Source organism: Natrix helvetica (assembly GCF_964273705.1).
Source record: "Natrix helvetica genome assembly, chromosome: 3".
In the NCBI taxonomy this organism is placed as follows: domain Eukaryota; kingdom Metazoa; phylum Chordata; class Lepidosauria; order Squamata; family Natricidae; genus Natrix; species Natrix helvetica.
In genome coordinates this window covers 125,790,104-125,813,699 of record NC_138549.1, presented here as the reverse complement: position 1 = coordinate 125,813,699, position 23,596 = coordinate 125,790,104, and the positions used below count along the sequence as shown (strand labels likewise).

Here is a 23,596-nt window from a genome sequence, read left to right as displayed (position 1 = left end):
AACAAAAGGCTCTCTAGTCATAATAAAATGTGTTTTACGCTCCAAGGAGGAGGGTGGAGGGGGCAACTGGCTGGGTATCACTGGCTTCTGGGCCCAAACAATGAGGTTAAGAAACATAACTGTAACGCATTAGTAAATTGACAATGAAATTGCAGTTACTTCACTGGCTCTTTATTAAATAAACACAGCCTGAAATGGACCTGTCTGCCCTGAAGGTATTTGTGTAGGGTTCATATTACTAACTCAACACTGCTGCTAAGACGCACTCCTCAGCATTGCATATCCTGGCAAGCAAACACATTCCAGAACAGTTCCTGCAAGATGGAGTAGACCTCACTTTTCCCTTGTCACTTTTTCCTTTGCATTTTGACCTCAGATTTTACAGCCTTTGGCTGCTACTTCAGCACCATCTCTCCAGATTTTCATTCCTTCAGAAAGCTAAAAAGAAAAGTTGATACAGAATCGCATATGCCAGCAGCACCTTCCAAGACCACCGCACAAATGAAAGCACACACACACACACATCTTTCCTTGCCTATAACGAAAGAAAAATATCTTCATCGTAGCTTTTTTACACAGTCTTCGCACCACCCCAGCCAAGACATGACATTGCCAGATTTAATTTCCCACACAAGAATCATTTACATATGCAAGCTCATGTCATGGCCAAACATGTACCCTTCATATCTGACATGGAAAAATCACAGCCTACAAATATTTTAAGAGGCAAAGTAGATATACTGATGAAAATTACTTCCTTTTTTAATACTTCCTGGTTTACTTTAATAATATAATGATATAGTAATATTATTAAGAATTGCAATCGTCTCTCCCAATTATTAGCATTTTAGTTTGCTTGTTTATTTTTTTAAAAGACACAATGTAGGTTTGCTCCTTTTCTTCCTCAGATAGGCTTTCAAGTGGACATTATAATTATTAATACAATGGGGTATGCAAGGAAGCTATAATTAAATGATCAAGGGGCACTTTGGGGGACTTTTGGGGACTTTTAGCTTACAGGAAAAATGATAACATTTACCTAGTATACAGAAACAGAACAGAATTCTTTTTCTTCCTCTTAATATCAGAACCTGTGGCTCTCCAGTGAAACAGAATGTCAGAAATTTTGAGATCGATTTTTTAAAAGTAATGAAAGTCTGTAGAAATGGGAATGTTGTTAAAGCGTTGTAGTATAAAGATATTTTAAAAGGAAGGTCAATTGGTCTGAATCTGTATAGATAGGCCTTGACTTATGACCACAATTGAGCCCAACATTTCTGTTGTTAAGCAAGACATTTGCTAAGTGAATTTTGGCCCATTTTACGGCTTTCCTTGTCACAGTTGTTAAGTGAATCACTGCCGTTGTTAAAGTAGTAACATGGTTGTTAAGTGAATCTGGTTTCCTCATTGACTTTGCTTGTCAGAAGGTCACAAAAGGGGATCACGTAACCTTGGGACACAGCAACACTCCGTAATATGAGGCACTTGCCAAGCAACTGAATTTTGATCTCATGATCATGGGGATGCTACAGACAAAGGTCATAAGTGTGAAACATGGTCATAAGTCACTTTTTTTCAGTGCCATTGTAACTTTGAATGGTCACTAAATGAACTGTTGTAAGTCAAGGACTACCTGTATTACTCTTCTATCCAGAAGAAAGAATAAGCTATTAAGATAGATTTCATCAATGTGGCATCTTCCAGAAGTGAAGGATCACAATGCTTATAAATATCCAGCCAACGAGTTAGCTGAGAATGAATATATCTGACATCAGTTCCCTCCATGTCATTTGGGTTGAACATGTTTGACAGCATCTCCCTCCCATAATTCCCAGCCAGAATAGTTGAAAAAGTAATGTTTCCAATTCCCATCATTCCCAATTGGCTGAAATGATTTGAGCTGTCCAATAGAGCTGAAGGCATCAATTGGACAAAGGCTGCTTTAACTCAGTAAAAGCACAAGATTTTACAATGACAAGAGGTTTTATTTTGTTTCTTAATAGAGCAATTAGACTACTTAGGTTTGTTGGATTCTCTGCTTTCTGTTTTTCCAACATTGCCCATTTCTCTGGCGTTTGCTTGACATCTGAAAGAAAAAGCTCTGTGCAATTTTGGAATTAAACTCCACCTTTTAACTCATTTTGATGTTTGCCCAAAGGCCTTACCAACAAAAAGGCAGGAAATATGCTGGGTGTGCAGCCTATAATAACCAGCAGTGCAACACGTTAATTCATTTGGCATTTGTTTGTTTATAATTAAATGACATATTTCCTTCCCAACCCTAACCAATGTCAGCTTTTCTGGAGCCAAAAAGACAAACATTTTTGTAGGTAAGGAAAGAGAAAAACTGCATGCTTTTACCCAAAATATATTTATGTGTTGCATTTTAGCAATTATTAAAATAATGGCCAACTGTCTGACTCCTTACAAATTTCTCTCTAGAGTAAACTTATAAGCCATATTCAGATGTGTGTTTCTTCCAGTGGTGGGATTCAAATAATTTAACAACTGGTTCTCTGCCCTAATGACCAGCTGGGTAGGTGTGGCTCGGTGGTCATGTGACTGGGTGGGCGTGACTAACTCAACATCACTCACATTGATGGGTGCTTCGCCTTAGCTGTTACAATGTAATAAGGGTTAAGCAGAGAGGCAGTTTCTGAAGCAGGGCAATAAAGATTAGGCTAGAAATAACACCAGAATGTTTCCTTCCTGCCTTCCTTACAGGATTAGCCCTGTAAAGTGGAAAAAAACAAAAGGAGATCTCTTCCAACAACCGGTTTTCTGAACTGCTTAGAAAGTTAACTGGTTCTCCTGAATAGGTGCGAACTGGCTGAATCCCACCACTGGTTTCTTCTCTACCACGTGCTTTTAAATGAAATGACACAGGCTTGCCCCTATTCAAAATCTTCAAAATTGTTTATACAGTATTATTGCCAATTGCAATAATTGATTATTGATTACATCCCATCAAGTCAACACTGACCATATAGATTCTTCAGGATGATCTGTCCCCAATCTGATTCTTCAGATCTTCCAATACCACTGTAGCGGAGTTTGATTTAGAGCTGCTACTGTCATCTTCTTCCTCTCTTTTCTTCTACTTTTCCCAGCCTTAGAGATTTTTCAAGAGAGCTAATGTGCTCAAAAGAGAATAGAACTCTCAACTGCTTTTTTCCTATGATTGTTTGGTTTTTCCTTTGGAGAATGTTAATATAGAATCTGTGACTTCCAAGAATCTCTTCCTATATCATTTATTAATCCAATTGCCTTCCTCAGTGCAATGTGCTTCTGTATCAAACAACGGTTTGAGAAACTAACTAAAGTATGGTTTAGATTATTCTCTCCAAGCCCCACTCCTTCCTATCCTAATCACATTCCTGTTAGTCTGCCAATCAAAAAGCTAGACAATGGAATACTAGCTCTACCCAGTGCCAATGGGTTACCCATTGCCACACCCAGCATCCACAGCAACTGGTCTTGTGGCCAGAAAGTTGACCATCCAACCTCCAATTAATACACAACTTCTGTGCTTGCTCTACCAAGAGTCCTGATTTTCTATCAGACTTATAAAATGATTGAGAAGGCTCTCTTCCTTTGTCCATAATAATATGGATGTAGCAATAACAATATGGATATAATAATGTACATAATATGATTTTAATTTAAACACCCTGAAGCCGATAAGAAGCTCATTTTACTAACTTATCATTTTGACCGGAATAAAACATGATATGTTTAACCAACAGGTGGAGCCATATAGGTCTGCCATTTTTATTTATCTTGAGCAAAATCTTAACAGAAACTGACACCTGGCCCAGAAGTAATAAGAAGCAAAGTATCAGACTCAGTAGATGCATACAAGATTGTTCATCTTCATATGTATTGCCTGATGAGTCAGAGTATAGAGCATCAATATAAAAATATATAGGAAAAAAATACATTAGTAGAAATCACTGCAACAAAATTTTTCATTAAAAACAATTTCTGGTGAAATTTTATTAGACATTCTAATCGTTGCAATTTTTTACATGTAGAAAGTCTATTCAGACCCCATTTTAACCAGTTTAGTCCTTTCCAAATCTAACAGAATTCATGGTGTTCAATGTAAGAGCTCAGTCTTCCAACTGCATAGGGTTCTGAGGGCAAACATTCTAAATAATCAGTGTAGATTATAGAATCAGACTGCCTGGCTCTTCCCCCTCTGGAAATAGCTCAGGTAATGAACAATCACATGAGCAGAGTTTAAACAATCCATTCTATATCCCCCAAATCAGAGGTGGTATTCAGCCAGTTCTCTTCAGAACTGGTAGCAGTAGCTAAGAGAGGCTCCGCCCACCTGCCCTGGTGTAATGCATAAGCATTGCGCATGCGCAGAAGGTGGTGTGCATGTGCAGTCAAGGCGCGGGCTAGCAAAGCAATTTGGGAACCAGTAGGGAAGGTAAGTGAATCCCACCTCTGTCCCAAATCTTATCCGCTATCTTCAGTGCATGGTGATGGGATTTCCACATATCCCTAGACATTTTTGCATCTGGAATTAGTGTGAATACCATGTAGGTAGGTAGGTAGGTATATACAATACATATGTATGTAATATTATAAATCTTCCATACAAGAAGGAATTGTGAATATATGCTTAGGTTATGTACAAAGGATACCTTAGTGTCTGGGATACAAGAGGAGTTTTTGATCATCCCTATATTGTACACGAATGTGAATGTTATGCCAACTGTTTTGTCATTCTTATTGTTTTAGAAAATATTACAATCCTGTACATATATGTTTGAACTAACTCTTGTTATAAAACAGAAATAATTGTGAATTTGAACAGAGATGTAGTAATATAAAGTCCTCTGCGGTAGAATTTATCTCATAATACCCTATTTTTCCAATATTATTACTCCTCAACTAAAATGCTTAAATAGGATCTTACAAAAAAGAAAAGAAATAAAAGCTATAAAAAACCATCTTATTTAAGATGAAATACTTTTCATAGATAACTGTAATTGGAAATAATTTTAAATATTTCTAATGAGGCTAAATATTTTCTCTTTAAAAATATGCCCTATTGTAACACTATCAGCTTTTAAGAGTTTTGTGCATTCTAAGCTGCTCTTCTGCAGAGTAACAACACACAATTCCCCATATAAACTGAGTTTCCACAGATGATCACTTCAGACAAGAAAGGCCAGAGAGATTCTTTTCGCCCTCTCTGTTATATTCCGAGGGAGACACACTTCCAACTTGAAAACTGGAGAGCTCTACACTTTGCTTTCTTTTAATGCTGCTAATGTCATCATTGTTTTCCAATTTCTGCTACAATAACAAGTTCCTGGGGAGAATGAAACAAAAATGTTATTTGCTTTTTTCCCCCTCCCATTGTTATTGTGTCTTTTTCCAAGCTGGCTCAAGGCAGACTTTGCTACTTATCCCTCGTGCCTGACCTCACTGTTGTGCTGTCTGTGCTTGGCCCATGTGAGGTTGATGGAAAACATTTTCATCTTCAGCATCAGGTGCTGCTTCTGCTGCTAGGACTGGCTACGCTCGCCTTTCACTGTCAGCCAATATTGTAAACAACACAGGCACATTCCAAACATTTATTCCACAGGAAACATCCCATCTGCTATTGCAAGAAATGGGGATGAGGGTTGAGGGAGAGAGAGTGAACATTTGGGGAGGTACAGGATAACTGTATTAAAAGATAAACTAACCGGACCCTAAAAAGAATAAAAAATCTGTCAGGAGAAAAGTTTGAACTACAACAGTTTCACTTTGAAGAATGGTGGTCATGACCAACTTTCCTTCTGGAGTTTTTCACTCTCATCTCTCCTGTGGATTGTAATGACATTAGTTTCTTTTTTTGGCTGCATTTTCACCAATCTTAAAAAATCTTAGAGGTAACAATGTATTATTAAGACAGAAAGAGTGACAAGACTGAAGATCTCGCTTATGTAGGGAGCCTTAGCCAGTTGAATGTCACATAAGAAGGAGGATGCCTGAAACTCGGTTCTCAGCCAGATCTGCTTCAAAAGTGGATTCTTAAAATCAGCTGCTTTACCACAGAGTAGATTTGACCACAGCTCTGACTAGAGGTGTGAAAACGTACTTTCAAAATAGGTGGAGTCCAGACATTATTTTTAGCCAAAGCAGAAAGATTCTGACTTTCTCCCACCTTTGTATTCAAATGTCAAGCCATGTGCAATGGGAAAGTTAGAGCGGAAATATTTTTTTTTTCATGTTTAATATTCAAAGGCTCTGACTCAAGTTGGCTACAGCTATAAAAGACTCTGATTGACTACAGCCATCCAAGGTTATAGCTGGAATCTGTCAAAACTAAGTTTGCTTCTTTTAATCACGGAGAGACTGTTTCCTTGGCACACGGGGTCTCTCGCTTTCCTTTCTTCAAGAGAAGGTGTAAACACCTGCAAATGTCTCTGACTTCAAGGAATAGCTGCAGGTGTCCCTCAGCTCCATGCAGCTGCCAGAGTAACCAAGTAAGCTGTCAGCATCAATGCATCTCTTCACTGTCATCAGATGAGTAACCATCCAAGAGAAAGTCAAAATTGATTATTAATTCACTGAAAACCATCTTGGGTCACAATTAGAATTGACACAGACCAAAGTTGTTGGTTTTTTTTTTTTTACAAAAACAGGCCACATTTATAAGTTTAGCAACTGATCCTCTTCTCCCCACAAAAGCAGCCAAATGCCTTAAGAACAATTTTTAATATACAGAGATTGGGAGCTGAACATTTTTGCAGCATGAAAATAAACATTGACTTATTGATATCTGCAGATCATGCTAGTGTTAAAGCCATAGATATAGCGGCTGATTCAGAAATTGGCAAGATAGAATACTAATTACTTTCAGGATCATAATTGGAATGAAATCATTGTTTGACCTGTTATCCATATGAGCCTCAATTCCTTAGTTTGGAAACGAAACTCCTTAAAATCATATTTTATTTTGATTTTTCAACATTGTCAATTTTGAATGTTGGAGGGCCAGGGAGCAAGTAATAAATTAATTATCAATACTGTTAAAATTTTCAGTGAAAAATAAGGATGTCTCCGAGACAAATGTTAAAACATGAGATATAGAAAGATGTTTTCAATCATACCTCAACTCTCTCAGCTTGGTTTTCTGCAAAAATTTCACTTCATCTTTACAAACCTTGCTCAGGCAAAATAGTAATTACATCAAGTAGCTTAGTTACACTTCCCTGAGCCATGTAAGGTAAGGCCTTTTCAAATCATGTACTGAATCATTTCACCCATGTCTGGAATATAGCCAACTCTGGCAGTTGTTCAGCAGTATTCATTATACATAAATAGAAGTGAAGTTTACTGTGCAGAATTGAAATTTCATGGTGAGGCTGGAATAGAAGTAAAATTGCCTAATCTGAAATGAAGTGGAATCACTTGGATAGCTAACACTCAGTGCTCCAAATGTGTCAGTAAATCATGAGATTTGACTCTATGGATCAACTCTTGCTTTGTATTCGACCTAAGAACAATCATTCAGATTCATTCCAGAAAAAGTGAGAACAAATCCTGGCATGAAATGCTGCAGTTAGGTAATTTTAGACTCTAGATTTAATAATAGTACTGAGAAATGGGGAGGAGCCTTGGTAGTAATAGAAATGGAAATAATTCATTTCACTAGCTTTGTCGTGTGCTTTTCTGGAAGGATAACTCACTATGTTTGGCTATTCCCTCCCCCCAATTAGTTCTGCATTGGGGTCTGAAGTTTTGCTTCAGCGGCCTATCTCGATGGCGCCACTGTACTTTAATGGACTGCTCATAATATGGATGGTGACAAATGGTTTCCTATGTTATCTATCAAAGAACATTGTTCTGCTGTTCAGCCTTCTACTGAATGAGTGCTACATGAGAAGGAAAACTATGGAAGTGCTAGAAAAATGAATGAAGTAGAATAGAAATATTAGTGGGGGGGGGAAGGAAGATGGTGGTGGTGACTGCATGGTTTAAGCCCCACCTCTTTTCTCTGTGCATCACGGGACAAATTGGTGGGTTCCTTATGCATTTGAGGGCGTTTTTATTTTTTTGACCAAAGACGATATGAAAGTCTATGACTGAGATTGAACAATAACTTGATAAAAGCCCTGCTTTGGAAGCAGGCAAGATAATAAAACTAGAACATACAAGATTCAGGTCCAAATTATCATTGCAATAATATTGGTGTATATGAGGAATAATTAGAGTTCACTTAACTAAAATAGCATTACTATGAAAAAGTTATTAAACCAAGAAATGAAAATGAAGAGTATGAGTCAAACCTGGGAAATAAAAAAGGGATAGGAAGATTTAGATTTTAGGTCAAGGAAGGATTAAGATACTACTTCTTAACAGAACTATTCCTATTTCACTGCTAAAAATAAAGAGCGCCACCATACCTGTTACACTGATTTTTGAAGAGAAATTGTTTAGACTATCTTTTAATTTTAATAAGCAGCATGTCTATTTCGTCCTATCTTGTCTCATAATTTCCCCACTCAACTGCACTTCTTTTAGCTGCTGTTCTATCCATTTAAAAATATATCATTCATTCCCTCCCTCCCTCCCTCTCTCTCAAATGACAACATATAGATATATGGTAGAAGGAGCGGGGGGGAACTTAGCATGAGTTCCACTAATTAACCAGGTCCTGATAGTGATGGGTGAATTGACGGCACCATTTTAATTTCTCACAAAGCCCTGAAGAGATTGGACAGGCATCAGAACAAATGTGGGTTTAGCTGGGGCAAATAAGTCCTGCAATAAAAGTATACCATCTGTGTGAGCTGTTTGAACTGTTTAGAACAGGGGTGTCAAACTCAATTTCATTGAGGACCAGTTCTGTGTTTGACCTTCAGAGCCCGGGTATGGGTTGCCAGCTATATGTCACTCGTGTCAGGGGTGCCTGTGGTGGCCCAAGAGCTCTGCTAGCGAAAATGGGCTGTTTCCAGAGTGGCCCTGCAGGTCAGATCTAAGCACCCTGCAGTCATTGAGTTTGACACCTTTGGTTTAGTACATGTCACAGTTGATCTGTAGTTAAGGTTCTTCTCTGTTACTGTCTCTGCCTCCCTGGAGAGCAATAGCAATATCATTTAGACATATACCATTTCACAGTGCTTTACAGCCCTCTCTAAGCAGTATACAGAGTCAGCATATTGGTCCCAACAATCTGGGTCCTCATTTTACCCACACCGGAACTTCAGAAGGATGGAAGGCTGAGTCAACCTTGAGCCAGGTGAGATTCGAACTGCCAAATTGCGGGCAGCCGGCAGTCAGCAGAAGGAGCCTGCAGTACTGCTCTCTAACCACTGCGCCACAACAGCTCTGGTGAATGTTTGCTACTTCACTAGCATTTTTGGTCTTCTGGGAGTGGTGAGTTAACTCCTCAGCAAAGCACAAGACCACCCACTGAGAATGCCTACATGATCTATCTGGGCATCAGAGACATTCCTGCAAATAAATGTGATTGTGAAGGCTGGCACTTTGTTTTGAAGTACGATTACAGCTTTTGATTCATTTATTTTAATTCAAATATTATAATATAAAATAAATATTAAAATTAGGTACCTCAGGTAGCCAGGTGGGTACCAGTGGGGGTCTCTTATCCTACAGATTGTCTAAGGATGCCAAATGCTAATTGGATAAGAAAAAGATCTGAATCTCCCCCAGATTTTTTGCCTGATCTACAGCCACGTTCCCTGTAGCTCTCTCTTTAAAAATCTAAAAAAATCATAGGGTTGTGTTTTGATAACTGCTACTAATTAGAATCATGAGGTTATGTGCTAAGAAGAGAAAACATGGAGAAAATATGTATATTCCTCCTCTTGTTCTCTGCTACCACGAACCCCAAGAATGGATCAAATTTCAGAACATATTTCAGCAAAAATCTTTCATAATCCATTTCATGAAGATTGTTGCAAGTGTAAAATGTGTGTGCATGGCTCTGGAAAGGAATGGATTATATATATATTACACAAAGACCCTCCAAATTGTGGTACAATTAAACATGGATATGTTTAAAGGGAAATCACTTGATAGCTCAACTTACGATGTCATATTTATTAATGTATACACCCTAGAATTACATTTCAACTACGAAATTATGCACACATGCATCAATGCTGATTTTTGGACTAGTGATTGCAGTATAATCAAAATAGTTGTGGTCTGAACCTCAGTTACTTGGCCAAAATATTAGTTCACAAGCTTTATTATACAAATATTTCCCAGATATTCATATCAGCACAATTATGAAAACAGAATTCTTCCAAGACAATAAAGAGTCAAACTTATTTTGCATTGTAAAATACACTTCAAGCATTTCATTGATAAAAGTCAAGATTCTGCAGCTTCATGTCGATATAGAATGGAAAGCAAGTACTGGTACATTTCATAGATACAACTCCTACAAAAGGTTTAATGGCAAATTAAGTAATTTCCATGTATCATTCCTTTAAAATGCATGGAGGATTTCAATGGAACATAAGAAGTAATGAACATAAAGACATATAGAGCCTATATTTGAGCCTGCTAAGGATCCATATTTATGAAACTTGGGAGCAAACACACAAACTTTGACCAGAGGTCAACACTATGTCACTAGAGGTAAAGGTCCCCTCGTACATACGTATGTGCTAGTCATTCCCGATTCTAAACTAAACTAAACCAAACTAAACTAAACTAAACTAAACTAAACTAAACTAAACTAAACTAAACTAAACTAAACTAGAGGTACTTTGGTCCTAAGAGAAGGCATGATGAAGAGTGCTGACTATCTGGCCTTTTTCACCAGTCAAATATGATTCAGGTTCTATTTTCTGGATGCCCTTTTGAATAAATATTTAACAGGTTCAATATATAAAACCAGAAAATCATTTCATTAAGATACTTAACTATGCCATGTGAAAAAAGAAGACCGAAAGGAACACTTAGTGGAAGCACTTTATAAGGCAACCTTAAAATGGTGGGATCTAACTTCGACTCTAACCTATAATCTGGGAACCATTTCTATCAGAGTAACCTAATGCAAAGAAGGAGATTCTTCTGAATGTTAATAGCTGCAGAGCAAAGCTGATTTGGTTGCTCAGATAAGGAAACAAAAATCGCATCTGCAGTTTTCTAACTATTGAAAATAAAAAATGCCCTCTTTTCCATCTGGTTGCTCTCAGTTTCTCTCCTCATCCCATTTCTTTTCCTTTCGCTTAAATGTAATCTAAACAAACACAGGTAATGAAAATGTTTATAGGGGCCATTTGAAATCAGCGTAAAATCTAATCCACCAGTTAAAACAATAAAGAGATTGAGTTTGATTGACAAGCATGAGACCAAGGCTCTTTAGGCCAAAACACCCCCAAGTTAAGCATCATGGATATGTGGGGGGGGGGTTTCTAACCAAAAGATTTCTGTTCATCTTCGACCCCTTGCTCTTTTCCTACAGTGGCCATGTGACAAAATGAAGATGTTAGGGATGACTGCTCATTTTCCCTCTAACCAAACTTTCTTGAAAGCTAACGAAAGAGACAAAAGTACCAGTGATACTGCCTGGTAAGCGAGGGGAAAGTACCAGAAGGGAGGAACAAATTGGTGGATTTGAGATTGGAGCACCTTGAAGTTTTTTTACCCAGCTGCGTATTTTGCACTGGGCCCCTTCAGCCCAAGTCCTGTCTCTGAGCTGAAGACGAAAGGATGAAATCATTTTAATTGACTTTAAGCAAGATTTTATGTCTATGATCCTCAGCCTAAATCTAGAATAATTCCTTCTTTGCATACTTACTTATAACCCTCCGTTCAAGCTTGAAAGGATTTCCATCAGAGTAGCTAATAATTAAAAACATCTGCTAACCAATCTTTCAGTCATGCAACTTCTGCCGGAATATAGATCAGCAAATTGCTCCCTTCTCGGCTCTCTGGATCTTGTGCTGCTCTGAATTCTGACATATAGTAGAGATCATGAGATGTTATGAATAACTGATAGAGTGTCAGCGGCAACATGTATGTTTAGGAGCCTTTGGAAAGGAAAATAGAAGGTAAGGGACATGGGTACTATACTTCATCTCACCCTCAAGATAACAGAGCAGATAGACCCTCGAGGCTCTAGAATAGACATTACAGAGTCCTGGAGGGATATGATTTAACCACAATGTAATGAAAACTGACGATTAATTCTTATACAGTTGGAAATCTTCCCCTCCTTCACAAAACCAAGCCACATTATGCTTTTTAACAATAGGATCAACTGGATTCAATTGGACATCTATAAGACTGTTTAGGTTTCTTTTTAAGGAGGCCCAGTGCTTAAAACAACAGGGACTATAGACAAAATGTTCATCAAAGTAGTTCTAGTCCCATATTCATTGGCCTAAGTCGTTATTTTCAATAATATGAATATTATTAGTATTGCTATTCGTATTTTTTTGTGTATGATGTCTTCTATGTGCCATCTTCACAAAACACGCATTTAAATTTGTAATTTGTATTTTATTTTAATGTTGTGTATTTTCCTTTTTTCCTAACACCTAAGTTAATTTAGTTTTCTTCTAATAATGTTGTATTTTGGCTGAAACTAAAACAAAAAAGGAGGAAGGAAGATGAACACCATATGGCAAAGCAGATTTTTAGGAGATCCCAGGAAACAAAACACTTTGCCATGGTTTTATCACAAGAGAAGGGGGGAGGGGGACCCGCATAACTTGTGCTCTGAAAACTTACCTTTTCTTTAATTATATGGATAGCATTTCAAGCATTCCCATTTTTTTTTTTTGCATATTGAAAATACCCATTTAAAACATTTTTAAATAACCACAATAGAACATTTATTTAGTATAAAGTAAATCTTATAAAAATTCAATTGCAAAGTAGTTAAGGTATTTGAATTTTTTTTAAAAAAATAGGGAAGAATCCCAAGAAAGAAAGTATTTGATGGCTAATAATCTCATTTCAATATAATAGGACCTTTCTTTTGCAAAGAGCAAGACAGGTTAAAAGATATAATTATGACTCTGCAAACTCTCCCAAGTGCTGGAAGATCATCTGACAGTTCTGATCCCGGGCTCAGCTCTCAAAGGGGAAAAAGTCTTTGTCTAGTTACAGAGTTAAAGAGACAGGATCCCTATTCCGTTCTCTGCCTACATTGCAATTTAACTGTCAAAAAAATCCAAGCGGCAAAATTGTCTTATTCCAATACCGCATAAGAAGATGATTGGGGAGGGTGGGGAGGGTTGGAGGGTTTGAAACTGACCTGTCAAAACCTCCCTGTTTAAAAATGTATAATATATATATTTTTTAAAAAATAGGAGATACTGGAAAGGTTAAAGATGTGCAAAAGAAGTAGGACAATTTCTTTCCCTCATGCGGAAGCGTTTAAAAACAATTAAAGAGAGGGGGGGGGAACGGATTTAGAATTAAGGATCGCCCATGTACAATTTTCCCCATAAAGAGCAAAAAAGAAAGAAACAACGGTAGAATCGCAATTCATTCCGCTTTTCCAAATAGTGAGGGGAAAACAAAACTTTTCCGTGGAAGAAGGTGTTTAAAGACACGGGAAGAACGTTTTCCTTGTCAGGATGTGCAATAAAAGGACACGGAACGCTCCCGCCAAACGGCGAGCGCGCAAGAGCGTACCGAAGAGCGGGAAGCGGGAGCTCCCGTCAGCTGCCAGCTCCGGCAGGTGGGGGGTCCTTTCGAAAGGGTTTTTCCCCTCCTCTAATATTCCCAGAAACCACCATCCCCTCAGACATGATCCCTGTGGGTCTGTGTCTTGTTTTGTGGGAAACATTTCAAATAGCAAAAAAAAAGGGAAGCGGGGAACGATCTGCGAAAGCGAGGTAGGAAAGAGACGGGCCCTTTCCCAAATACTCTCTTTCCTTCTCGTTTCTCTTCCTTTCCCTTCTTTCAGTGAAAGGAGAAAAAAAGAAACCATCTGGGCAATCCGAGAGCCGGCGAAGGACCCCTAGCTAGCCCGAAGGACGCGGGCGCGAAAACGGATCGGTGGCAATCCAAGCGCTAAAACCGCGGAAGCCACAGCTTTTGTCTGCGTCCCGGAGGTCGCTGGGATCCGCCTGGAAAAAGTCCTCCCAGCACCCACCCCGCCTGGATTTGGGGGGGCCTTGGAGTTTTTTCGACATCTAAGTAGGGGCTGGGTCGGGAACGATCTGATTTGGTTTTACTTTGATTAGGCGACTCCTTGGACAGTTTTGCGCCGGGATATTTGGGGGTGGGTGGGTGAGGGGGACAGCAGAAAATCCCGGGAACACAAAATAAAGAGTTAAATAATCAAGCAGGGCGTTCCTAAGGAGTAGTTGGGCTTCTTTGTCTCCCCCCCTCCCGCCCCCAGCTGACACAAGCTTTTCTCCTTCCACCGTGCAATAAGGCTCTGCTCAACGCCCGGCACGAGCAAAACTTATAACAGTCGGATTTGATTCCCCCTCCCATGTCATTTCAGGGTACGTCGGATCGCTGTGGCCAGCTCATCATACACTTTTGGGGTACTAGGGCATCCTGTGGCAATTTATCCAATTAGCCCCATTTTATTGCGGGTGTGAATCAGGATGTAAAACCGAAACCACGCCAGGTGAAAACACAACGTCTGTCAGTGCAGAATGAACTGACTTGCATGCTTTCCCCCTTGAGGGGTAAATGCTAGTTTCGGTTGTATTTCAAGATAGAAGTTCACAACTGATGGTGCCTTCCCCCCCCACCCCTTAAAACTCGGCATCTTCATCTTAAATAAATGTCTGCTTATTTTTCTACCCTGCTGTGCACCTATGCAACCTATGACTTACACTAGACATTACGTCTGTGCATGTTTAATGCAAGAGTTGCTTCTTCCTTCTGCACAGATCTGCAGATAAACTTTAAGAAATCTTTCTGCAGTGGATGAAAAGTAATGGTTATGATGCATAAAATTAGATTGGTCTGGGCTTCATGCAACCAATTGTAAAATCTGTCATCCTCTCTGATCAGTAGCATGCTGATTGTTAAGCATGATGTTATGGCTTTCCCCAAAGTCTGCTTTGCCAAACAGAGAGATGCTGAATCACTGACATTCCTTTGTCAATCCTTTAATCCACTCTCTTCCCCAACTCCTGCTGCAGAATTGGATTGTGCCCAGCAACAGACAGGGAAGAAGAGCAAGGAGAAGAGGCAGTGGAAGGTTCAACAAGCAGCCTCTCTTGTCATAACATGGGGGATCACATATCTGCAGGGTTTATGGCCATGTGCAGACCCTCAGAATCTTTGGTATGAATCCCCACCATCTCTTTCTGTGTTGTGGTCCTGAGCATTTTGAGGGAGCATTCACTCAAGAGATTAGTATGGACAACTCCTGTGTTAATACCTAGACCAGAGCTGGTGCACTCCATATTCTAAAAGTTTCATTCCCAGAGGCAACTGGACTTTGAAGATGCTTTGCTTCACATCCAAGAAGCTTCTTCAGCTCTGACTGGATGGTGGAGAATGGAAGGAGCTGAAGCAGCTTCTTGGATGAGAAGCAAAACATCTTCAAAGAAAAAACAGAAAGTCCAGTTGCCTCTTGAAAAAGCACCTTTGGGTCAACCATGATTTGGATAACTGAGAATCTCTATAGACTTTTAATTCCCAGAGTTGTCAGCCAAGAACATTTCTGAAACTTTCCTTAGAACAAAACTGAAAGCATTGATGGAAATTCATGAATTGAAATGGAAGATGACTTCTAGTCTCACCACCACCACCAATAACACTGAAAGTGGAATCAAATCTTTATCAGAAAGCTTTTAATAGAAAGAAGCAGTTTCTCATGTTCTTTTCTATGTCTTTAGACACTTAAGTGATTCAGTTGCTTGACTACACGGAGCAACAAATGTGTGATTTCCCTTTATATGCCTTTCTGAGCATGTAGTAAAAGAAGGTGTGTGATGCGATACTATCACCTTCTTTGCTGCACTTCAATTAATGCTGCTTTTAGTGGGAGACAGGGAAAGTCTTGAGTGCTACGTCTCATGTAGGATATGTTACCAAGTAAAAACAGGTGATTAGAGAGTCCTTTTCCACCAGTAGGAGACATTGGTGAAAGTAAAGAGAAGAAAGTTGGGGAAATCCATCAGTCACTCTCCTTAACATATATGAAGTATAAATAAAAGCAATGCCAGCCTGCCAGGATAATGATCAGCAGTGGGCAGCAAATGTTATGCAAGTACAGTTTCTTGCTCGATCAAGGACTGATGGACAGCATTTTAAGTCACTTATCAAGTGTTTTTATCAGATACGCAAATGCTTTTGCTGGAATCACACTAAGAGTCAGAACTATCTGGGTGACTGCAGAAGTGAAGGAGAAAGACTGATTGGTCCTTTTGTTTTGCTACCCAACCATTTTCTGCATTTACATCTTTAAAAAGACATAGTGAAAAGATTCCTAGGAGCATCTAAAAGTCAGCTGTGAAGCACACAATTGTCTTCAAAGAAAACCAAGTCAGCATATGGTAGAAATGTTAGGATCCATCTTGAAAATAAATGAATAGCTTTAAAATTTGAGATGCACAGTATGGTTGGCTACTTGTAGCCATTTTCAAGCACCAGTCTTCTGGCATAACAGCACAAAGGCTAAAGATATGAATTAAAACATGAATAGGATTTTCACTGATTAATGGAAGAAATCAGATTTTTCTGGGTAAGCGTTTTCCTCTCGTATTCTCGTCCCAAAGGGAAGCCAGCCTGTTCCATTTGCTGCTTGCCTTTGGGGATTAAAAGGATTGCAATGGCCACATGTGTACCACACCTGACCATCCTTTTCAACACATGGAATCACTGGCCAAGTGTAGTCATGATGCCTATATGCATAACATCATATACCACCTGGCTCATTATTTTATGTTTCGGTTCTTTATGGCCTGTTGGGATATCGGAATACAAGAGCCAGACAAGCACCTGGGAAAGATTATTTCAGTTTCCTATTTACCCAGGGACAATTTTGTGCTATGCTCACTGAAGCTGTTCCTGGGTCTCACTCTTTTCAATAGATGCTGTTGGATGACCCAGCAAATGGTGCAAATGGAATCTGGATGTGATCATTAGCAGGGCATTCAAAAGTTTGGTAAATGTCACAGGAGTGCTGAAGGGAAGCACTTTCTGGCCTCCTCTATCAGCCAGGAACCAAAGAACACTAAGGAACAGGATCTCCTTCCTCCTAGGAGGAACATGAAAACAAAGAGGAGATCATTTTTGTCCCTTATGCTGACCAGAAGCTAATCATTGCGTCTGCCCTGAAAAACAAACATATCCTGCCAAGAGTTGAGCACACTGTCAACTCGCCCTTTGGCCAAAAGATCAGGAGCCCCCAATTTCAGCAAGAGATCAACCCAGCCAGAAGTAGAGTAAATGTCAGACTTATTCTTTACGGATATCCTTCTGGCATTAAAGAACTGATCTCCTGTCTTGTCCAAGTTTTACGGACTTGTTTGTCTTTTTTTAATTGACCCTAGCCATTTGGACAACTACTACGGTCTTCAAGGCATGATTAAAAATCCTCCAAATAAATAAATAAGGCTGTGGCACAGACGGAATAGAGATACACATTAGGAAGCCCTTTTGCATCTTCCTAACCAATCAATGTGCATACGAATGGCATGTCTCTAAAATGGGGGCAGAAGGGAGGGGGGCAGTGTTGCCTTTCTTAGTGATTCATGTCCAAGAAGCAAAATCCAAACTCCGCTAAGTGTGGGTGAATGTAATGTGACTAAGCAAGTTTACTGGAGAATGTGCAAGTAGTAAGTGCATTTGGGTGAATATTTGCCCTGGCATGTGTCAGAAAAAGGACAGGAGGGCCTAGACAGGGTCAGGGGCTAAGGTGCATGCAGAGGCCAAGCAACTTGGCTGTTCCAAAGCAAAGGAGATCAGATTTCAAGCGAGGCATGAAGCCAGGGGCTGCAGCGGGACAGGAGGTGGGCGCTTCAGGACTGTTTGCAGGCAGCAGAAGTCAGGTTTAAAAGAATAATCTTCCATTTAGGCATTTGTTTATTGTTCTTAACTAAGCAACTCAGACAGCAGCTCAGCAGACCTTCATCCACATGGACTACCCAGGGAGTGGATTAGAAGAGAGACGGATTTCCAAGATGGGGGCACAAAGAGATGTCTATACAGCTGTCTCAGGGATAGGCGCAAAACTTTGTTTAAGAAACCTTCAGAAGAGGTAGATGAAAGCACATCCTGCACCTCTGTAGGTCAACAGTGGACCTAAAGTGAGAATGTTATTGGGAAGTGTAATCTTTGGATAAGAACTTTCTTAACAAGTGATGGCAAGGAGTTCCACTGGTTAACTGAAGAGAACTGCAGCATTTCCCTGCTGTACAACCTATGACTTAGTTTGCTGCATGACTTTATTCTTAAAGGAACTGTATATAAAATGAGGAGAAAAGATAAATCCTCGTGAGACTATTTCTTTCATGAATCACATGCCTCCCAAGAAATCCTCTTCCAATTCTATTGCTTGTTCTTGTATGAGTACGCAGGTGAATATACCCCATTTACTTATCTCACTAAATACTTAATATTTAGTGATCTTGAGCTGCAGCCCTATGCACATTCACAAATAAGTTATATGTCTATCCAGAAGTACATAGACGTTTGGGATTAAGTCACACTAAAATCCATGGGATTTATTCCTGGCTAAACTTCTCTAAGATTGTATGCTATCTCAGCAAACTTTGCAATAATTCTAAGCAGTATTTTTCCCCTGTTGGAAGACTGAGATCAAGAAATTGGAACAGCCTATTGTCTCCCAACAAGGTCAGATCTAATTGAGCGATTGCTAAATTAAAGGTCAATCTCTAGTTCATCAGCAACAAATATTGTATCACTGTTGAAATGCCTGTATTCTTAGTATCATAAAATGTTGTGCTTTAGTTATTCTTGACTTTACTTAAAATCTCCCAAAGCAGACACCATTTCAGAGTGCTTATTTGTTGGAATGTCTATTCTTTTCTTTCTTCCACAAGCAGGATCTAAAAGCAAAGGTACAGCAATTTGTCACAGCTTTCAGGGATGTTTATTCAATTTTCAAGTTTAATTGACGACCATGGAATATTTTGGCCGTCTTTCTTCCAAGCCAGTGTTTCTCAAACTTGACAACTTGAAGATGTCCGGACTTCAACTCCCAGAATTCCCCAGCCAGCATTCGCTGGCTGGGGAATTCTGGGAGTTGAAGTCCAGACATCGTCAAGTTGCCAAGTTTGAGAAACACTGTTCCAAGCACTAACTAGGCATGAATTTCTTGTTTGTTTGTTTGATCAACCAAGGATAGTTAGATGCTGCTATTTAGCAGGCCAAATAGAATAGGTGTACTAATAAATCTCCTGATGTGGTGATAAATTGATAAATCGCCTTCCAGGGGTCAAGTGCTTTGGTACAAAGATCTCTCCAATATTAAAAAAACGTAATCATAGTGCTCAAGTGTGTTTTGATTGTTTTGGCTTATTTTGTAGGAGCAGATCACAATTGCAAGATCTGGCAACAAATATGTGAAGACTTCTGTATCAGTTCATAAATGTGGATGTGAGAAAATACACCCACTCATTTGTGGATAGGCTAAGAGCCGGATATTGGGAAAAGGGAAGCATTTTTTATAAAACAGAATAAATGCTATGATGGCAAAATAAAATTAAGGAAGAGCAAAATAAATGGGAGACGAAAAAGTAAAAGAGCGCCTGAAACAAAATGAGTGGTGAGGGGAGGTGGGAGGGGAAAGGGGAATAACAGAATTGGAAGGGACCTTGGAGGTCTTCTAGTCCAACTCCCTGCTCAGGGAGGAAATTATTTCAGACAAATGGCTGTCCAATCTTTTCTTAAAAATCTCAAGTGTTGGAGCATCAACAACTTCTGGAGAGGGAGTGGAAGGACAGAGGACGGGAGGAGAGGGGGAGAGGGGACGGGAGAGAGCAGAGAGAGATGGGGGGGAAGGGACAGGAGTCGGATTGCTGCAGCCAAAACAGCAGATAGGAAACCCTAGCTTTGTAGATTATTTATTCTCAACTTTAACCTATGGGCTGCATGCTGGTTCCTAAGGGGGAGGGGAAAAACCTGCTCTGTGCCCTTCAAACCCGCTTTGCAAGAGTCAGCCTCCTCCTCCTCCTCCCTTCCCCGGAGCACAATGATTTTCACTTCTGTTAGCAATTTGTTGCCAATAACAAACATCCTGCAGCAGCATGGGCCTCAATTCCTGCAGGCCTGGCCCTCTCACCTAGTGACCTCCTTAATAACACAACTGCAAAGCAGGCAACTCTTCCCTTGCTACCCCAGCCTCTGTCTTCCAGCCCCTCTTTCCCTCTTCCCTGATCCATTCACTGGTTCCCGATTTATATTCGTTTCCCACCCACCCGTTCATCCTGCCTCTGTATATTCCTTCTCTGCCATTCATTATCAGATGGGCTTTTTGTCTTTCTGCTCCCCTCTACCGCCACATCAAGTTTCCTGGTCATATTTTCACACAAATCATGCGAATCCCGTGACATTTCAAAGGCTGTGATCCCGGCGTGCATCTTTGGAAACAAGGCACGGAGAAATCATTGAGACGCAGATCTTTTCCACATAAGACATAAAAGATGACTTTGGGTGCCTCTCGAGAGATTTCCATGACACGGGTGATGCTGTTCATGTGGGCTAGAATCTTGAAAAATAAATAATGAATCTTGATTCCATCTTGATGTTATATTCACGCTACAGATCATTCTGAAGGAAATGCTGATTTAAGCCTCAGGCTGCAAATCCACCTTTTCTCCCTAATAAATGTGAACATAAATTCACTGAATATGTAATCTTTCTCTTGGGCTGCAATGGGAATTGGTCTCAGCATATGCCTTTTTGACTTGGATCCAACTGATACTGAGTTTCTAGGGCTCTTCAGAGCAAACATCACCCCTGTTTGGATAGAAACTCTTTTTCGCTTGCTTCCTAATATTTTCCATATGAAGAAGGCTTCTTGAAGCTACACACTGCCCCGTCAGTAAGTCTTAGGCGGGTTAGAAACGGCCCTGGGAGCCTTTAATCCTCTCTTTCTCTTTCATCCTCAGCCACAGCTGGACGCCCCATTGATGTGGAACAGACCAAACACCAGGCCTCTTACTAAGCTGCTGCCGGCTGCTGTGGGGCCTCTCTGGCTTTACAATACAGCCAGGCCCACTGTGCTCATATCTCTGCAGGCTGATACTTCCCGGTGTACCCAGAACTCCACCGTTCGCTTGTCCTGGGATGCCGCATCTTCTATCTACCACCCCCACCCACCCACCCATCCCCAGTACTTATAGCCCCTCCGTCCTGAAGGATCTTCGTTAAATGGTTTTTGTGGGCCATCCTGGGAGCATCTACTTGCTTCACCCCCACTCCCCAACATGCTACCTCAGCCTTTTTCCTTCAGCCGTCTTGCAGAGTTCCTCCCAAAAAATTGTATTCCCTTGTGAAAGGGGCTTCTGTTTTTCTGCCTTCTTCACAGGGGACTCAGATATTTGGCATTTCTCATGGTGGTGACTTTCACTGTTGGAGAGGGTAGAAAATGCTACACTTGGTTCTGATATTTTCTACAGTCCTGAAGACCCCGCTTTCCCAACAAAAATAATCCAGAGGGGGCAGAGAAATTTTCTGATGATGCCGCCCTGCTGGAGAGAGGAGTATACCGTGAAAGGTAAAGATTTTTTTGGCCAGCTTTATAACTCAGTAAGACCAAGAATATCACATTTTACACTGTGACATTTTTTTTTGTCTTTTAAAACAAAAGCAATTTTTCTTTCATCATGTTGAATGAGAACCTATAGGAAAAAATACAGAATTTTTCTATAAAAAGATAACTTGGCTTTGGTTCATGGCGATGTGTAAAGCCAGTCTGAGGAAGAAACATGGCTTAGAAACTCTACAGATAGTATCCCACCCTGTGCTAGGCCAATGTACACGCAAACATATTTATTAGATTATGTATAATGCATGAACCAAGTCGGGATGGCTACCAATTTCCCACCAAAATCCCTTTATCCTCTTGACATAGCTATATGCTCAACATTTGTGCTTTTCCTGTCTGGACAAAGAAGGACCCACAAGGACAACTTCAAGGAAAAAAGTTAAGGTTCCCCTTGCATATATGTGCTAGTCATTCCCGACTCTAGGGGGTGGTGCTCATCTCCGTTTCAAAACCGAAGAGCCAGCACTGTCTGAGACACCTTCGTGGTCATGTGGCCGGCATGACTAAACGCCAAAGGCGCATGGAATGCTATTACCTTCCCACCAAGGTGGTCCCTATTTTTCTACTTGCATTTTTACATGCTTTCGAACTGCTAGGTTGGCAGAAGCTGGGACAAGTAATGGGAGCTCACTCCGTTATGTGGCGCTAGGGATTCGAACCACTGAACTGCCGACCTTTCTGATTGACAAGGTACTTGATATAAATTTTAAAAATGGTCTGCAAGGTGTGATGGTCAGTCATCTCAGTCCCACCTTCAGTTCTCACCAAGCTAGGATGGAAGTTTCAAAAAGGCTTCTATTTTAAACTTATGAGTGCTTCCTTTTTAAGAGCTTCATCCAAGACCAAATTCCTGGGTAAGGTGTCAGGTGCAAAGGAACTCACCCTATTCCAAGTCAAAATCTTTGATCATTCTTTACAAGGGGGGCAACAATGTCAAAATAGTAGGTGATACCTTAACCATTGCGCCAAGGCTGGGGGTGTCTAGGGACTTCTAGTACCAAGGACTTTTCATTTTCAGTTCTGAAAAGGACAGAATTTCCCCAAGCAGAACTGATATACCTTACCTGCCTTTTAAATCAGGATGACTGACTTGTTGAATTCAGACTGACCCAACCTGATTGGCCTTTTCAAAACCACTGAACTTCTGTCTGTTCCCACAGGCATTGAGCCTAGCTGTTGAGTCTGACTCTGTTTTTAAGAGATGTTTTCTGGATTGAATTATGGTCCCCAGTTTCTGGTTGTTTGTTTCTGAGGTCTGATGTTTTTGTTTTTATTTTAAGTATATTACATGCTGCCCATGGTTGCTTTGAATTGGGCGGCCATATAAATCAAAGAATAGAGTAAAATCAAATAGGCCTTTTTGTAAGCAAACTTCAGGCGAGCACGTCCTTCTTTCAAAGTATCTTTCGGAAATAAATGAGGAATTTTACATAGAGCTTTACTGGAGAAAAGCAGAGCCAGTTTTAGCAGAGCTCGCAAATCCTTTCCTATAGAAATCCAGGGGGGATTTCTTTCAAGCCAGCCTACCTAAAGTGCAACTTCCATGCACAAATGAGGAATTTCCCACTGAACCTGGGACACTTCCTGTCACCCACCCAATTAGGTGAATGCCCTATTATGCTTCCAGGAAATTTTATTTAGCGCTTCCCCTCCTTACAATTGATGTTAATTTTGATAAGCCATGGAAATTACACTAGTTCTGTCAGTTGCCCACACTATCCTTATGTAGCTTCATTAAATGTATTTTAGTTTGTTCCTTTAGTTATGCATCTAAAGAATATTCTTCCTTCATGCCTCTTGTTTGGAAAATTTCTGTGTAAACATATCAGTACTTTCTTATACAGCTGTTTTTATTCTGAAGTGCAAGCCATTACTGGAGAATCACTG

At 40.1% G+C, this 23,596-nt stretch overlaps 1 protein-coding gene across 1 annotated transcript in view; it reads right to left on the bottom strand.

Annotated features, from left to right (window-relative positions):
* Positions 1-332: 332 nt before the first annotated feature.
* The window catches only part of PPARD (peroxisome proliferator activated receptor delta), a 146,595-nt gene continuing 123,331 nt past the window's right edge, over positions 333-23,596 (bottom strand). The window contains exon 4 of the transcript XR_014174885.1: positions 333-343. The gene's annotated coding sequence lies outside the window, so the exon portion shown is untranslated. The remainder of the gene's footprint in view (positions 344-23,596) is intronic.